A 14,065-nucleotide genomic window follows, 5' to 3' on the forward strand; every position below is an offset into this window, starting at 1 on the left:
TGGCTGGCTGTGTGCTAGCAGAGCATTGAGAAGTGAATTTACCCAGTGCCACTTTAGCAATTGGCGATAAAAGTGCAAGGAAAAACTAGACAGATGATGCACTATCCTGCTTAAAGGTAGATGTATATTAGGGCAAAACAGAAATAAGGTAGGGTTCACTGCCTGTCAGCGGAAGTCTTGTGCAATGACTTCTGCTTGTGCAATGGGGTTTCCCCCTCGCTCTTCCTCTCCCCTCCATACCCCCCCCCAACATTCCCCATTCTAGGATAACTCTAACCACTGTACCATGCTGGATCTAAACTTAGCTGTTGGTTAAATATTTTGGCTGCCACCATAAATAACATGGCTGAATTTCAAACCAGGCCTAACTTGAGTCCCATTGAGTAGAGTTCCAAGTCTAGATTGAACCCCATAGATTCATACACATGACGACTCAGAGAGAAAGTTCCATTTTGCTAATTTGTTCCTTCTGCATTTGACAAAGTCAGCGAGTTGAGATGCTTTCGCTTTTTCAATGCTTCAGAACAAATTATTCAGAAAGGTAAATTATTATCATAAATACTGGTACAAATACCACCTGCCTGTAGAGAATGGTTATTAAGTGGGTGGGGGGTGAGCTAGTACAATTATCTGGAGACAATTGGACAAGTCTCTAATACATAAAAAAACTGTTGAATAGGTACACCAGCAAAATATTGAAAGAGCAATTTAGCTCAAGAAATGTCTATGCCAGAACTTTTTGTCTTTATATTAAAAATGCCTTGATTTCAAGTTTATTATCCACAATTGATGTGTGCTAGTCTCAGAACATTTCCTGCTAAGAATGAAAGCACCATTTGCTAGGCTCTGAGAAGCAGCCGGAGCATTTTTCTTGATTCTTTGCAAATCATCACACAATAGGGCGCTTCAGAGATCTAGACATTAAATCTGCTCTATGAAATTTGCATTTTTACTTAGGCTGTATACCGCCTTTTCATACGAAAGTGTAGTTTATAAATATTTAAATACATAATATTTTGCTTGTTTATCATCTTAAATTATATGCAATTAATGAATTAATTCGGGGGTGGCTAACCTATTGCTCTCTGGGTGTTGCTGCTCAGCAGAACTACCACCAACCTCAACCAGCATGCCATATGGGTGAAAGAGATGTAATTCAGCAGCCTCTGGAGGTGCACAGGTTAGCACCCCTGAATTAAAAGAAACACTGTTCACGAAGTCTTGAATATTGAAGTCTGTAGAGTGCTCTCTACACGCCCATCACAATTAATACCTTATATTTCCCGAACAGTACACCCGAGGGAGGATTTATAATTCCAGACAAGTTGCATTCATGCCATTATTCCAAATACTGTATGAAACCTTGGCTTTAAAAGGGAGCATTTAAATTCAATCATGGAATTGTAATTTTAGAAGGGACCAGCCCCCTGCAATGCTAAAGCATCCATGACAGGCTTAAAAACCTCCAATGAAGGAGCGCCCACGTCCTCCAGAGGGAAACCATTCCACTGTTGAACAGCACTTACTGTCGGAAAGTCCTTCCCTGATGCTTAGCCGGAATCTCCTTCCTTGTAACTGGTCAAAGCTCTGAAAGTCCACATTCATTTTTGCCTTTAAAAGTGCAAGGTAGTGCCTAATTTTATGGTTATACAGCAGGACAATGGGCTGTACCCAACAACAATGGGCTTCTGTGCTCTGCTACAGAGCTTCCTCTTCCCCTTCTGCCCCCACCGCCCAAATTCAGTCAAAATCAGCTCTGGGGGGTTGGGCGACGCTCCAGAGCAGAGGGCAGAGAGGAAAGGGAAGTCCTGTTGTACCAGTGGAAACCTGCTAGTGCAGCATTGACTACAATCCATCATCTCCACCACTCTCACTCCCCGCCCCCATGAAGCTCACCATACTTTCTCTCTCTGCAAATGCCTGAAAGGTAGGCAACGTAGGCTGCAATCCTATCCTCCACTGCATTTGTATGATAATTGCCCTGAGATCTACGGGTATAGGGTGGTATTACAAATTTCAACAACAACAACATATTTAAATTAAACACCAGGGAAACTTGAGGCTAAGCATAATATATAAATAGGTTCCATAAAAGAAATACGGTGTTCCTTCCAGGTTGAGAATACTGGATTGCGCTACATGGAGGACTGGTTGAACTGCCAGCGGTTATATAGCATTTTTATTGATTTTTCTTGCTGCTCTTTACGAAGAGAAAAATAAAGTCAATGTTCCTGTTGCAAAGCATTTGTTGCTGCCCTAATAGTTGTTTGCTAGAGCTTGCTAATATTTTTGTTATAATAAAGTGTCTGCTGGCTGCGGTGGATACCTGACGGCGAGTTTCTAAACTGCCACCAGAATTTGAGCTACTTGTGACTGGTGAGGTATCTAATATAGGAAGAGTACAAAAATTGCCAGAGATGTCTTCCTCGCTCATAACAGATACTTTCCAAATGCTTGGGGTCATTACAGGAAGCAGGAGATGATGAAGCACACATTTACATTGCTTAATACAATGAAAATCAATAGGCTGAACAGCCAAAGCCTACCTGAGCTTTTTACTCTGTTCCCTTAAACCAGCTTTTGCCCACCTTGTGCTCTCCTTATGTTCTGTGACTACAATTCCCATCAGCCCCAGTCGGTTTGGCCAGGCTGGCAGAGACTGGTGGGAAGTGCAGCCACAAGTGTCTGGAGGAAACTGTTTTAAACCAACCCTTCCACACTGTTTTGGGAATTAACAAATGCTTTTATTATTACTGGATATGAGGTGGAGTGAGGGAAAGCCATATGGCTGGGACTGGAAGGCTTTCAGCGGTAATCTTGTCAGAGGTCACCCCCCCTTAAATTTACAATACATAAATACTATACACACACAAATAAAAAAAGATTAACCCACATAAGCACAGAGCAGGAAATAAACTAGGAAACCATGCCAGAAATGACTATTGGAATGAGACTGTGAAGTTAAATATCCAGAACTTAAATATCCATAAATATTTCAAGCAAATGTGTGTTCTTTCCCCCCAAATGATTTTATTTAAAGTGAGAAATGGTGGTTATATGTGTGCTAAGTGTCATAATGCTACCAGTGATACAGGAGTCAGAATGTACTGAATAAACTGTGGTGACATTAAGAAAAACTGTCAGACAGTTTTGACAACCTGGTAGCTTCTAGATGGTTCCGAACTACAATTCCCACTATATAACATATGGAGGCCACCAGGTTGTCAAAGACTGATGTACGCCATTGTGTGTGTGTGTGTGTGTGTGTGTGTGAGAGAGAGAGAGAGAGAGAGAGAGAGAGAGAGAGAGAGAGAGAGAGAGAGAGATCCTTTCCTAATTCTGACAATATACACATACATCAGACACGCAACTATGAGGACATCCTTAAAAACCCCAACGAAAACAAAAGCTGAACAATATTATAGAAAGCTTTCACTTAAAAACTGCATTTCCTGTAAACCAATTGTTAGGGCCTGGCCAGTGGTGTATATCATTTTAGTCTAATGGAAGTTGCAAGGAATACTATTAACCTCCGCTGACAGCGCAGGCACAGCATTACAAAAGACCGTTTATGTAATTCATTAAAAATGATCAGTGAGGCATTCTAGAGCCACCGAGATGAAGAACCAGTTTTATGTCTGTTCATAGCTGGGTGCGTCTTATGCTTCACAACACTTTAGGGGCCCATTTGTCAGAAGTGCTCCCGTGTTTATGGAAGGCAGCTGGCTGTTGGCTCTGCAGCTTTCCACAACTCGTGCTTGGCCACAACTTAGGTGGTATTGTGCATGCTGCTGACACACACACACCCATCCCCGCTCCTTGTGCCATTTGAAAGACACATCTCAGATGTGAAATTTCTTGGGGATACCATTACACACAAACACACTTGCAACATTTTAAAAGCCCCGTTCGACGAATGGCAGTCATCAGCTAGGAATATAGGAAGCTGGCTTATAGTGATTCAGACCAGTGGTACATCTGGCTCATTATTGTCTAAATTGACTGGCGGAGTTCTCTCCCAGTCCTTCCTAGAGATGTGTTTGTTTGTCATCTGCAATTTCATTAAAAAAAAAAATCAAGGCAATATACAACATATAAGAATAAAATCATCAAAATGTACCCATGAACACATCATTAAAGACATTACTAAAGCATCAGTAAATGCTGATTGGTTAAAAAGATAAAATCTATATTGCAGTATATGCCCCCACCATTATTCAGGATCCATAAAGTTAAAGGAAATATTCTACATCTCAGTGACAGGTTCTGGATTTTTATTTCACCGATCTTTACAAAATGCTGTGAGATTTGCATGGAGCCATCATTGGAGTCCTATTGGTGCATCTACTGGGGAAAGTTAAAAGAGCTGAAAAAAAATATAAATGGCTTTTGCAATCTAAAGAGGGCATACTGCTTTAGGGATTATTCTTTTCACTTTCCTTGTGCTGATTGCCCTACATCTTTATATCCACTTTAAAAAGTACTACGTACCTTGAGATTATGGACTAATCATAAACATTACAGAAATAAGTCGACATTGTTAAGAGATACTTTGGGGCTGATACCATTCTGGTCAATGGCCACACTGTATCCCTGTGAGATCTTTAAGGATTGTTCTATACATTCAGAAGAATTGCATGGCTGCCACAAGGTGGTCAAACAGACTGTTCCACTTGAGAATACAAGAGGCTGCACCATTCGGAATGCTTCCTCGTGCGAAAGAAGGGGGGGCACACCTGCAAGTAGAAAACCAGCAGGTCAGGGATAAAGATTGTACCTTGGCCTTTTATACATATTGGCAAGCTATGATTTGATTTGATCTGATTTAATATGGGACAGAATTTTTAAAATGTGAGATTCTGTCTGAAACAGGACAGGACCCTGTACAACCTCGGGACATTGTGCAACTCATTCTGCTGCTGTTTATAGATCCAGCTTCTGCCAGTGTGGAGTTGAACTCTCTTTTTAGGATGCACATTAGCTCTCCAGAGGCATCCCCTCTGCACACACATTAATGCACTAATGTCTGAGTCATAAGTCAGCTTCTTTTGATCTGAGGACTTTAGAAAACTGGAGCTGTGCCCAGATCAGCCATGGGGTTTACCATTCAAGGAAAGCATCATTATTTTATACCCATTTAAGAGGCAGAACACCTATCTTTTTCCACGAGCAAAAGCGGGTATCAGGCAGGTAAACTGCTCCTTCCATAGCCTTGTTTAGCAGAGAGCCTAAATGATCAAACTCTGTGTCAATGCATGCCATAACCAAAAGAAAAGCCTTCTCTTGTTTGCGCCGTAATAGTCTGCGCTACAGGTGCTGCCACGAGCCATGGGGGAAGCATCAGGGAAGCTGCACTGTATCAAGACATGCCATCTAGTTTAGTATTGTCTACACTGATGGGCAGCAGCTCTCCAGTCTTCCCAATCCCTCCCTGGAGAAGCCCATGATTGACCCTGGGACCTTCTGCATTTAAGGGAGTTGCTCTTACCACTGAGCTATAGCCCTTGGGCAGTACAGAAGAGCGGTGCAATGGAAAAGGCACGGCTGGCATGCAGGAGGTGGGGAAGATTTCAGAAGCAGCATCAAGATAGAGGAGGCAGAAGCAGCTGCCTCAGAAGTGTGGACAGCTTGCAAGAGAGGAGAAACTCACTGGCTGCCAATGACTGCTAAAGAGGTGTGAACAGCATGAAGCAGGATGGAACCGAGAGAAAAAGAGGAGGCCATGGAAAAGGCCTGCGGTCTATGGAATGTATCTTTAATGGGAGTCCAGTTCCCACCTGATACTGGTGTGGTGTCATTTAGTCACACCGGGGGTGTTACAAGAATGGATACGTGTTCATCCTAATGAAAAAGAAAGCTGCTTATACACCTACATGACTCTCCTCAGTGCTCACCCGAGTGCAGGACCCTGAGTGAGTAGATCTCTCCACCATTAGGCTCTCATGGAAAGGGATAGTGTTCCAGGGAAGAGGTCCAACAGTTGCCTCTTTTTGGTACCCAGAGCCACCTGTTCAGGCCAGGCTATGAGGCCTTCTCCCCTTGCCCCCACTTCCCCTATCTCCTTGCTCTGCAGGCCTCACCTAGAAAGGGTGGATTGTTTTGCCTGCTCCAAAGTCTTTCTCTTTCCACAGGGCATTACAGGAGGGGGAATTAATCTAATTCTCTGTAAGAATATTGTAGCAAACTTCTCCAGTCTTCTTGACAACTATACGTAATTGTACCCCATACTTAGGTGCATTTAAGTTTCACTACAAAGAGAAATAGCAAGCAGAATTACTGAATTGAAAAGTTGGTCCCACTCACCAAATACGCATGATTGTTGAGCCGTTAAAGCAACATAGCCTGTAATTAGTTGTGTTGCTGCTGAATATAATCAGCAAAGGAGTGAAGAGGCATGGGGCAGTCTATACCAGATTGACTTAGGCTTTACATTCTGCCTGAATCTTTTCAATGAAGTGCAACTTGAATTTAAAGTGGTTGCAAATTATTTGCAGAAGTCAGATTACGATGTGGCTCATGTTTGCCTTCTTAGAAAACTGGAACATCTGAAGGATTAGGAGAAGAATTTCAGCAAAACCATGGCTGATGTAGAGATTATAACCGGGGGGGGGGGATCACATCAATATGCCAACTGAATAAAAGAGAGTCTATTGCATCCCAAAACTGCTAAAGCTTTGCTATTGAATTAAACACAGCAGAAGGTATGTATCCAAAAACTGATCACAGGTAACAGCCAGCTAACTAGATCAGCTTGCACAAGGATTTCTACTTGCACAACACAACTTCCCCTCCTTCTCTTTGCCCCATGCACCCTTGCCAAATATTTCTGGAGGGTTATGGAAAACCCCAGAAGAGATCTGGGGGTCTTACAGGGAGAGGAGAAATAAGGGGGCAGGGAATTCCTTCCAGTAGCACCTTAGAGACCATCTAAGTTTGTCATAGGTATGAGCTTTCGTGTGCATGCACACTTCTTCAGATACTTCTTCAGGGAAAGGAGAGGCAGGGTAGTTCTGTTGCACAAGTGGAAATCAATGAAGCAATGGATCTACTCTGTTGAATACTACAGTACTCCATATTTTTAAAGTTAAGGTGTTTTTTTATCTATTGTCAATTGCACGATTAGTGATTTTAAGATTTGCAGCCAACTACAATGTTTTTAAGAGGGTTGATGCTTTCAGTCCCCAAAGCCATTACTTTCTTGATCCAAAAAAAACCTCATCACAGCAGTACAGTACTATGATGGATTTGAAGCAAAACTTGGACTATTTTTAGAAGAGATATAAAAATGAGAGACACAAATACAAATTGCTACAATGCACCAAGTGCTTTATCTTTCCAAAAAACTGAAAATGTCTTTCAATAAACTCTACAGATTGTATGCCATTGCCACCACGATACCTCCATCGAGTGCTGAATGTGAATTAACAGTTTTATGTCTGCAGAAATTAAGGCCTATTTGAAAAGCAGGATGTGTGACGAACGCCTCAGTAACATTGCTATACTAAGAGCAAAGAGATTCTCCAAAGCCCCCAGCACTGAAACTGTCGTTAACCATTTTTCAGAAGAGCAAGAGACACACAAAAAGGATATGCAAACTATTTTGCAGAGTTTCATTAGAACTGGCAGGTTCAGCTTCCATAGACCATCTGCATGTGTGCTTTGCCTTAATTTGCTCTCTTCCCTCCCGTTTACTATCAATCTGATCAGCTCTTATTAGCTTTGATACCCAACAGCAAATTTTTGATTTCCTAGCGGAATAATACCTGGGGCTACCTTGACTTGTCTCAGTCTGCTCTTCATTTTCTCTCACTGAGAGTGTACACCTGGTTAATTCCACCTGCACTAGTTAAAAAATAATTGCATTTTCTAAAGAAATACATCATTATTCTGTCTGCCATCAAGGAAATGTTTGCATAAGGCAGGGCTGTCTAACTTATTTTGGGGTTGCATATGTTGCTGCACTACAAATCCCATCATCCCATCATCCCTGAACACTGGCTGATAGGAGTTGGAGTACAACATGGCATAAATAAATAAACACATAAACAAATATCACCTAAATTGATTACCAGTCGTCTATTGTCAATTTCATTTATTTCCACCTTTCCAAATACACTCAATGTGTTTTGCATCAAACTGACACAAAAATTACAATATAAAAAATAATATAATAATTAGCCTGTAACATCTCAATAGTTAACACATATCAATAACACCACACCACCCAAATATAAAAATATCGGGTAACAGTCCATTAAACAATTAATCAAAACATACAATTCATAGTTACAAGAGCATAACATCTCAAAAGAACTTGAAAAGAGCTAGAAATATCCAATACAATTTATTTTCTTTTTTAAAATAAAATTTTATTAGTTTTCACATTTTTATACATATTATCTTTCACATATATCCAATTACAAAGTTCCCTGAACCTTCCGACTTCCTCCCTCCCTCCCATGGGTTCTTAAATTAAAAGTTAATTTTTTTTGGCATATTATAATTTTTCCAACTATTATGTATCCCTATTTTATCATAGTCGATTTCACATTACAAATGTCATTACAAAGCTACCAATGTTTTAAACTGCTTAAAAATATCCAATACAATTTAGAGGAGAATCAATCAATAAGCAATCCACAAAACAAAAATGTGTAAGATTCAGTAAGCCTGGCTGGAGTGGCAGAGGCTGGTGCAGTTGAGGAGCCCAAGTATCAGAACACCCAGGGGATTCGAAGATCCTGGCACCCCACTCCATATGCCCTGTTTCAGGGTTCTCTCCTGGCTACTGCTAACAGGGAAAGTGCCCATCCACTAGGGTAGAGTTCCTCACCACTCATAACACTTCTGTCCACTGGGAGAGGTCAGTAGAAATATGACTACATAGAATCATAGAGTTGGAAGAGACCACAAGGGCCATCCAGTCCAATCCCTTGCCAAGCAGGATACACCATCAAAGCATTCCACTGGCAACCAAAATGACCAAAGGCCTGGAAACGATGCCTTATGAGGAACAGCTTAGGGAGCTGGGTATGTTTAGCCTGGAGAAGAGAAGGTTAAGGGGTGATATGATAGCCATGTTCAAATATATAAAAGGATGTCATAGAGAGGGGGGAGAAAGGTTGTTTTCTGCTGCTCCAGAGAAGCGGACACGGGGCAATGGATTCAAACTACAAGAAAGAAGATTCCACCTAAACATTAGGAAGAAATTCCTGATAGTAAGAGCTGTTTGGCAGTGGAATTTGCTACCAAGGAGTGTGGTGGAGTCTCCTTCTTTGGAGGTCTTTAAGCAGAGGCTTGACAGGCATATGGCAAGAATGCTTTGATGGTGTTTCCTGCTTGGCAGGGGGTTGGACTGGATGGCCCTTGTGGTCTCTTCCAACTCTATGATTCTATTATTCTATGAGTCCTATGTCATCTTGTAAACTTGAGGGATAAGGTAAGGAATTAGATTTGGTGTCCTAGTCCAAATTTAGGACTTTCCAATACACTATATCTCTGAAACATTTACGGTAAACATTCTCACAGCTACGAGAAACCCTGATCCATATTTGTATAGTTCTTCAAAAAAAAGAAAAGAGCCTTCAGATGTGTAACACAATACAGAATATCTAGATCATAAATATCAACTGCTGGTGCATTTCCTTGAAAATCAAACTTTATAATGAGCAGCAAGCATCAAAGTTCTGACTGTAATCTATAAAAGGATGGAAAACCATCTTTGAGAATGGAGTTCAAAAATGTTTTTAATTTCCTGTGAGTGAATCTTCATGAGCTAATTAATCTCTATGCTCTCTTTATTAATGTTACACTGAACATCAGATACAGTAAGGAAAGGCAAATGACAATGAACAGGTGTGGCTGGATAACAAAATGATGGGTTTTTTAAGGTTTATTTTCTCTTTTCCTAAATGGTGTGTGCCCTGATGCTTTCTCCAGAAATTACCACAGTTCTTTGGTGGCAGAGCACAAACTCCCTCATACTCTGCTCTGACCTAGTAAAAGGCTCAGTCAAGCAATGTTTACTTCCCTGCTGAGGGATGTTAATGGACATTTACAGTAAAAATGCTCTTGGGCTTCCTCTCGCCTTAGAAGCTGCTGGTTCATGAATGCACTTCTTGCTCACCTTGGCACACAGACCAGAAGACTCAAAAGGTCACCTTTTCAGTCACTTCATTGAAGATGCAATCCCAGCTGCTGTAAAGCTCTGGATAGCATGGGGGAAAGTCACAGCACAACTGCAGATCTGTTTGTACACACTCTGGCAAGTCAGATTCAGCCAAAGCACAATTTTCTTAGGAGAATTACAGCTGTCTCTAACAGCATAAGCTGCAAACCACCTGTATGTCATAGGCTTTGCATTGTAGATCTCAGTCCAAAGCAACTCAAATGAAAAGGGGAGAGGGGTGCAAAGGACTGAAGCCTTCATTTAATGTAACTAAACACAACAGCTTTAGTTTCTTCCCACCATGTCAGAGATTGCTGAACAACTCCAGGCACACCTGGAGGATGCGGACCATTTGGATCCCTTCCAATCGGGATTCAGGCCTCATCATGGGACTGAAACTGCCTTGGTCGCGCTGATCGATGATCTCCGGCGGGCTAGAGACAAAGGTGAAAGCTGTTTCCTAGTTCTGCTAGATCTCTCAGCGGCCTTTGATACCATCAACCATGACATCCTTCTGGACCATCTAGAGGGGCTGGGAGCTGGGGCCACTGTTATACAGTTGCTCCACTCCTTCCTCCTGGGTCGGGTCCAGAAAGTGGTGTTGGGGGATGAGTGTTCAGATCCCTGGGCTCTCACTTGTGGGGTCCCTCAGGGTTCTATCTCCCCCCTCATGCTTTTTAACGTTTATATGAAGCCGCTGGGAGAGATCATCAGGGGGGTTGGGCTGGGTGTTCATCAGTATGCGGATGATACCCAGCTCTACCTCTCTTTTAAATCAGAACCAGTGAAGGCAGTGAATGTCCTGTGTGAGTGTCTGGAGGCAGTTGGAGGATGGATGGCAGCTAACACATTGAGCTTGAAGCCTGACAAAAGAGAAGTACTGTTTTGGGGGGACAGGAAGCAGGCAGGTGTGGAGGACTCCCTGGTCCTGAATGGAGTAACTGTGCCCCTGAAGGACCGGGTGCGCAGCCTGGGAGTCATTTTGGACTCACAGCTGTCCATGGAATTGCAAGTCAATTCTATGTCCAGGGCAGCTGTCTACCAGCTCCATCTGGTACACAGGCTGAGACCCTGCCTACCCAAAGACTGTCTCTCCAGAGTGGTGCATGCTCTGGTTATCTCCCGCTTGGACTACTGCAATGCACTCTATGTGGGGCTACCTTTGAAGGTGACCCAGAAACTACAACTAATCCAGAGTGCGGCAGCTAGACTGGTGACAGGGAGTGGCTGCTGAGACCATATAAGACCTACATTGGCTCCCAGTACATTTCAGAGTACAATTCAAAGTGTTGGTGCTGACATTTAAAGCGCTAAATGGCCTCGATCCAGTATACCTGAAGGAGCGCCTCCACCCCCATTGTTCTGCCTGGACACTAAGGTCCAGCTCCGAGGGCCTTCTGGTGGTTCCCTCGCTGTGAGAAGTGAGGTTATAGGGAACCAGGCAGAGGGCCTTCTCGGTAGTGGCGCTCGCCCTGTAGAACACCCTCCCATCAGATGTCAAGGAAATAAACAAGTATCTGACTTTTAGAAGACATCTGAAGGCAGCCCTGTATTGGGAAATTTTGAATGGCTGATGTTTTATCGTGTTTTTAATATTCTGTTGGGAGCCACCCAGAGTGGCTGGGGAAACCCAGCCAGGTGGGCAGGGTATAAATAATAAATTTATTATTTAAAGCTCATACCAAAATAAAAACTTAGTTGGTCTTTAAGGTGCTACTGAAGGAATTTTTTTATTTTACCTGTAACCAAATTTATTATTATTACTATTATTATTATTATTACTACTACTACTACTAGAGCGAAAGGAGGTGTGAGAGTTAAAATACTAGTCATGGTACCTTGCGTCACGCATGTGTGCTGGGCAGCAGCATCCTGAGAAAGACAAGTGCTTGGGAGAATGTGTGCTAATCTGCCCAGAGGTAAAGGCACTTGGTAGCTTTCTCCTCTTCTTTTCCATCCCTTCTCACAGCTCTGGCTGCGCCAGCTACAACAAATCTCTTGCTTCTTAGAATCTTGCATAATGAGCTGTTTTGTAGGTGGGCTGAGAACAAGCTGACAAACTTGACCATTTTCCATGACTTGCTGGCAAATCTTTTTTCACTGAGCGCGCTGCATGTTAATGTCATCATCAGCACCGGCTGCTATAGCAACGGGGATATTTAGGAAATGATTTTAACTGAATATCACAGCCACCCAGTACCTCAAGAAGGGAGCTTTCTAAGGAGGAAACAGATAGCAGCTACCGATTTAATTAAAAAAAATTTAACACTGCGTATTTTCTTGTTGTGATATCGCCCTGTCATTGTTTCAAATCGATAAAATAACCATATGCTGTAATTAGCTCCAGGCCGTGTTGAAGACCTTTTATCTGATAAGATTAAGCACCACTTAGATGTTCTGACCTTTGATTTACTAGTTTTACTGCCATGGTATATGTTAACCATTGCAAGTTCTGATTCATGGCTTTATTACATGGAAAACAGTATGTATATGATTCATGTGCCTCGATTAATGAATGAATAAGTCACTTGCCTTCATGTCAGGTTCTCCAGTTCCATGGCTTTCCTCATCATAGAAATTGATTTTCCACAAGAAAATGTGAGCAATTCATCTAAAAGATCTGCAGAATATAAATGTTTGTTCTCATGAACAGTAGCGGCAGTGTGGTGGGTGGGGGTGCTCACCTCACCTCCAGCAGCTGATTGGCTGCTACTTACCAGGAGGTAGAGGCAGAGGGACAAGGTGGCAGGGAGGCCAGCACAGTGCAAAAGCAGTGGCAGAGTCAATCTGGCACTCCTGCCAGGGCATTTGCACTATGCCAATTTTCCCACTGTTTTGGCTGACCTGCTCTCCTTTCTGGTAAGCAGCAGCAACTTAGCTGCTGAAGGTCAGGTGAGTGCCACCAGTAGACTACCACCCTATACAACCCTATTGCTCATGAAGCTGCCAAGAGGATTCTCTGCTACTTTTCCCTTGGCAGAAAACTTAGCTGAGGGAGAGCGAGGGGCCTCAAACATTAGAGCACCAAACACAAAAGGAAAACCAGGATGGCAACACCAAGATACTTGGAAGAGAACCTATGAGTGGCTCACTTATGATTTTGTAACAAATAGAACATACTGTGACATCTGTTGCTCAGCAGCAAATGGCATGAACGTTCCTCTTCCAAACACATCCATAAACAAGATTGCACATGGAGCTTTGGTCCAAAATGGCTTCTCAAGTAAAAAGAAAGCCCTTCCACCATGCAGCTATCTTCTCTGCTAAATGGGGCAAATGTACATGGCAACTGAACCTATGCAGTTGAAATAAGCACCTCTGAGTTCTGTGGAATTTACTCCCAGATAATGCACGGGATTGCAGTCATGCCCCATAAACTTACTTGTGGCCTTTTATTAGTAGTTTGTTTCTGTGTTTTTAAGGTGGAGTTTTAAACAGTGTGTTGGATAAGGAAGATATATAGAAACCTAGTGACATGACTCTGGATTTTTGTTGATGTCACAGTTATAGGAGCTGTCATTATACACTTCACTATGGTTAGGAATTGCCCGAAAATGTGCTTGCAGTTACTTATGCAGGACGCTTAAGAGTCTGAAATGAGAAGATTGCCACTTTGAACTCTGCACATTGCTTAGAAGCTGAGTTAGTGCACAACTGTATTGCATTTTGTGCTGGCTCAGAGACTTCAACCATGTCTTTACCAAATGAAGGCACCCATGATGTTGTAATTTGGTCGTTTTCATATTGCTAAGTCACTTTTCTGAATGAAGGAGAAGTACGACTCCTGCCAGGCCTTGATTGTGGAGATCACATATATATTTATTTTACACACACACACAAACCAAACACTGGTGCTGGTGCTGTTTTATAGCAACAGGGAGAATTATTCAGTACCAG

The 14,065-nt window shown here is 42.3% G+C and overlaps 1 protein-coding gene across 13 annotated transcripts in view; it reads right to left on the bottom strand.

Moving 5' to 3' along the window:
* The window catches only part of RGS7 (regulator of G protein signaling 7), a 136,980-nt gene that overhangs the window by 86,045 nt on the left and 36,870 nt on the right, over positions 1 to 14,065 (bottom strand). For 2 of the 13 annotated variants that reach the window (XM_088666476.1, XM_088666469.1), the window contains exon 1: positions 4,492 to 4,736. The exons of the other annotated variants lie outside the window; for them this stretch is intronic. The gene's annotated coding sequence lies outside the window, so the exon portion shown is untranslated. Of the gene's footprint in view, positions 1 to 4,491; positions 4,737 to 14,065 lie in introns of those variants that run through there. 13 annotated transcript variants of the gene reach the window in all.

The sequence above is a fragment of the Zootoca vivipara genome, chromosome 3 (assembly GCF_965207765.1).
Source record: "Zootoca vivipara chromosome 3, rZooViv2.hap1.1, whole genome shotgun sequence".
Taxonomy (NCBI): Eukaryota; Metazoa; Chordata; class Lepidosauria; order Squamata; family Lacertidae; genus Zootoca; species Zootoca vivipara.